Source organism: Penaeus vannamei, chromosome 41, assembly GCF_042767895.1.
Source record: "Penaeus vannamei isolate JL-2024 chromosome 41, ASM4276789v1, whole genome shotgun sequence".
NCBI lineage: Eukaryota > Metazoa > Arthropoda > Malacostraca > Decapoda > Penaeidae > Penaeus > Penaeus vannamei.
Genome location: NC_091589.1, coordinates 6192054 through 6197053, shown reverse-complemented (window position 1 = coordinate 6197053; position 5000 = coordinate 6192054). Strand labels below are relative to the sequence as shown.

The following is a 5000-nucleotide window of genomic DNA, read 5'->3' as shown; positions in this document are numbered from 1 at the left end:
TATATATATATATATATATATATATATATGTGTGTGTGTGTGTGTGTGTGTGTGTGTGCCTGTGTGAAAGTGTGAAAGAGTGTGTGTGTGTGTGCCTGTGTGAAAGTGTGAAAGTGTGTGTGTGTGTGTGTGTATAAATGAGAGAGAGAGAAATGAAAGAAAGAACTGCTTTCTGTGTATTTCATCAGAGGTTTGAACCGGAACTTGTGAGAAATAATATCTGCAACATAATGCGAATTATTACTTCATACCCCCACTGCACTTCAACGTATTGCAGTTGAATGAAGCCCTTCTCTTTATGTATATATATATATATATATATATATATATATATATATATGTGTGTGTGTGTGTGTGTGTGTGTGTGTGTGTGTGTGTGTGTGTATGTGTCTGTCTGTCTCTGTGTGTCTGTGTGTGTGTGTGTGCGTGCGTGCGTTCATGCGTGTGCCCTTGCGTGTGTGTGTGTGCGAACGTGTGTAATCGTGTGTACACACACGTGCAAGCATATAAATGTTCTCACAAACTTTTTCCTCCTTTTTTTTAAGCTCCGTCTCGAATCCACTCCCGACATATTTATTAACAAGAACAGTTTTCCACCGAAAGTAAGCCACCAACCCATTTTCTAAAAGTCAAAATCCAGCCCATTCTCCCCCCCCCCCCGCACCCACCCCTCCCCGCATTCCCGCCTCTCCCACCTCCGTTTTCTTTCTTTTCTTTTCTTTTCTTTTCTTGAAGATGCTTTACGTGTCTTCTGAGATCTTGAGTTGCGTCTTGGCAGTTTGTGTTGGGATGCTGGATCTGAGACTTTTTTTATATTGTGGGGTTTTGTTTTAAGCGTGTGTGGTGTGGGGCGGGGGAGCTGGGGGGGGGTGGAGGTGGGAGAGGTGGGTAGAGGGCGAGGGAGAAAGAGAGAGAGAGAGAGAGAGTGAGTGAGGAGAGAAAGAGGAAAGTGTGAGAGAGAAAAAGAGGAAATTAGAGAGAGAGAAAGAGGAAAGAGAGAGAGAGTGAGGAGAGAAAGAGGAAAGTGAGATGGGAAGAGAGAGAGAGAGAAGGGGGCAGATAGAGAGAGAGGCAGGAAGGCAGAGAAAAAATAAGATAGAAAAAACAGGTTGAAAAATAAAAAAGACTGAAAGAAAAAGACTGTTGCACAGAAAGAGAGATAGGGATAGATAGAAAGAGAGAGAGATAGATAGTTTGAGAGAACGATATAGATAGATAGAGATGGATGAATGGAAAGAGAGAAAGATATAGTTAGAGAAAAAGTAATATAATAGAAAAACAGGAAAGAGATAATTCGAAGGAAAGGGAAAGAAGTAGGTTAATAGAAGATCGATTAATAAAAAGAGAAAATGTATATAGATAGGAAAAGACATAGATAGATAGACTGAGAGGAATAGATATCGAGAAGGAGGAAGAGAAAGATCAATACATGAGAAAGAGACAGATAGAAATAAAGAAAGATACATATAACCAGAAATAGATGGAGAGAAAGAGACAGACCAATAAAAAGAGAGAAAGTGATAAACAAAAATAAATGAGCAGAAAGAAAGAAATAGATAAGGAGAGAAAGGGAAGTGATAAACACATAGACAAAGAAATAGGTGAACATCAAGAGAGATAGAAAAAGAGAGAGAGGTTGAGTAATAAATACATATAGACAGAGAGAAATAGATGAACAAAGAGAGAAAAAGAGAAAAATAGAGAGGGAAAGAATGAGGGGGTAAGTGATAAATAAATAGACAAAGAAATCGATGAACAGAAAGAGAGAAAAAGAAAGATAGAGAGGGAAAGAATGAGGCGGAAGGTGATAAATATATAGACAAAGAGAAATCAATGAACAGAAAGAAAGAAAGAGAAAGAGTGAGAAGATAGGTAATAAATACATAGACAGAAGAGAACTCGATGAACAGAAAAAAGAGAGAGAGAGAGATAGAGAGGGCGAAAGAAAGAGGGTAGGAAGATAAAAACGGACCCCCCCTGCCGCGTCGGGGGAAGAAAGTGCTACCCATCTGACTTCGCAACAGTACAGCACAGATTGCAGACTTTCAGATATTGCAATCGGGTAGACGACTAGTAATTGACCCCCTTCCTAGTCAGCCCCCTCCCCCCCCCCCCGCCCCCTCCTTTGGCCCTTATCCCTCTCTCTTTCCTTCTTTCCTCGTCTCTTTTATCACCTTCTTCCTTCTCATCTCCTTTCTGTGTTTTTTTTTCTCTTTCTTTTCTTTTTGTCGTTTTCGTTGGCTTTTATTTTTGTTTTCTTTCACTCCTTGTTCCCGTCTTTTCCTCCTCCCATTCCTTTCCTTCCCTTTCGCTATCCTCCCTCTCCTCTTCTCCCCTCCCCCATCCCCTCTCCCTTTTTCTCCCCTCCACCTCTCCCTCCTCTCTTCCCCTCTCCTCCCCCCTCCTCCCTCTTCCTTTCCCCTCTCCTCATCCCCCTCCTCCTTTCCCCTCTCCTCCCCCTCCTCCCTTCACCTCCCCTCCCCCATCCCCCTCTCTTCCCCTCTCCTCCCTCCTCCTTTCCCCCCTCCTCCCTTAAACTCCCTCCTCCCTTCACCTCCCCTCCCCCATCCCCCTCTCTCTTCCCCTAACCCCTCCACCCCCCCACCCCCCACCCCACCCCCTTCCCCTACTCTCCTCGCTTGCTAAAGAGAGTGAGAGGAAAGTAGAATCCAGTCCTGTCTTTGGTTATCTACTCGTCGAGACAAGTAGATAAAAAGTAGTTTTCTGTTTTCTGTTCTTGATTTGCGGTTCGTCTGAAGGGTGTTTGTTTGTTAGTGGGGGGGGAGGGTAAGGGAGGGGGGGAGGGTGGGCGATGGAATGGGTGAATGTAGTTACGTAGGTCAATGTGATCTTGTGTGTGTGTGTGTGTGTGTGTGTGTGTGTGTGTGTGTGTGTGTGTGTGTGTGTGTGTGTGTGTGTGTGCGTACTGTAAGTTTTGCAGGAGGAGGGAAATGAGATAGAGAGAGAGCGAGAGAGAGAGGGAGGGGGGAGAGGGAGAGAGTGAGAGAGAGAGAATGATAGAGGGAGATTGGGGGGCAGAGAGAGAGAGAGATAGAGGGTGGGGAGAGAGATTAAGATAGATAGATAGAGAGAGAGAGAGGGAGAAAGTAAAACAAAGAGACACATACAGACAAACACATAGCCAGAAACAGACAGACATACGAAAAGAGAGAAAGAAAGAAAGAGGGAACAAACAGAGACATAGAGAAGCAGAGAACACATACCAAGGAACTTAAGATACTCGTATATCAACTTTACGGCCAACATGACACGAAAGCAAGAACAAGAAAATTAAGAAACAAGAACATCAAAAGAGAAAAAGAAAGAGGAAAAAAAAGAAAGAAACAAAAGAAGAGATTAATTAAGAGTGTCTTCGTTTAAAGGATTTTTTGTTGTTTTTTGTTGTTTTTGGAGGGTCATAGAATTCGGTGACTGGAAATTCTGTCTTGTGGTGGCGATGTTAAATTTGAAGTGATGTTAATTAATTAAAGTTAATTATATTGATTGGATTTTTGGGCGGTTTTTAGGAATCTGTATTTTTTCTGTTTGTGATTTTGTGCGTGGCTTTGTAATTATAATAGAGAGACAGAAACAGAGAGAGAGAGAAAGAAAGAGAGAGAAAGAGACAGAGAGAGCATAGAGACAAACAGAGGCAGATAGACAGACATACAGACATAGAGACAGACAGAGACAGAAAGACAGACATAGAGAGAAAGGCAGACAGACAGACTTAGAGAGACAGAGACAGATAGACAAACAGAAAGACAGTGTACATGCATATGAATAATAGACCTGAGACTGTCACTCGTTTTATCATCTTTCTATTTATTTTCTCTTTATTAATTCAAAACCGAGATGATCACCAACTGTCTAGACTCTCTGATAATGTGCCGGCTCGTTAATTTTTTTCCCTCCCCCAAACCTCCCAGACTTTCTTTATTAATTTCTTAATTCAATCAGTTTAAGAGTTCAGGTTGTTTTTTCTCGCAATAGATGGCGTGTTAAGGGACCATTTTTTGGGGGGGACTTTTGTAATTTATGGAAATGTTGGAATGGAATGGTATTTCTTGATGTAAGTTTGTTGTTTGTGTGTTTGTTTACACGTTTTGCTTTCTTGGCGTGCATGGTGTTATATGTACACATACATCAACATACACGCAGAGAGAGAAAGGGAGAGAGAGAGAGAGAATTAGAGAATGGGAGAGAGAGAATTAGAGAATGAGAGAGAGAGGGAGGGGGAGAGAGAGAGGGGGGGGGGCGGGAGAGAGAGAGAGAGGAGGGAGAGAGAGAGAGAGAGTAAAGGGGGAGAAAGATTGAAAGACAGAGACAGAGAGAGAGAGAGGCAACGAGACAGAAAATAAGAGACTGCAAATGAAAAGAAAAGAGATAGAAAAAAAAACTAAATAAATAAACAAAGAACCGAAAGAGCGAAAAGAAATAAAAATTCCAAATACAGATCCACCCTTTTATGATCGCTAATCTGACACCAGCAGATGCAGCATCAGACATACCGTGGTACTTTAAGTCAGCATTTACAACTTACTCTTTCTGAAAGGGCAGCGGGCATTGCGGTCGGCAAAATGCTGCGATTTATGCAAGATTTAAGTACGTTAATGTAGTCATGATGAAGTGATATGCTGGGGATTGTGATGTGGAAAGTTGTGCGAAATGAAAGGATTTTTTTGAAGTAGTGTGCTTTTTTTGTTTGGAAATTTTGTAGATTTTGGTATAATTTTTTTTTTAAGTGGGTGTACGTCGTAGTAAATGTCAAGAAGAATGGCATTTTAGATTAATTTGATTTTATCTTAGCTTATTGATATTGTTGTTACAGATATGACGTTGTTATTAGTTCTTATTATTGTTTTCATTGTCATCATTTCCATCGTCATTTTATTAAGGTAATGATTATATCAAGGCTTTCATATTAGTACCCGCAGATCAATCATAATTCTAAAAAAATCGTTTTGCTTCAATTACTCTGATAGTTCATTCTCTAAGAC

General features: G+C 41.1%; 1 pseudogene; it reads left to right on the top strand.

Moving 5' to 3' along the window:
- The window catches only part of LOC138860451 (uncharacterized protein DDB_G0287625-like), a 10914-nt pseudogene extending 8792 nt beyond the window's left edge, over positions 1-2122 (top strand).
- The last annotated feature ends 2878 nt before the right edge of the window (positions 2123-5000 follow it).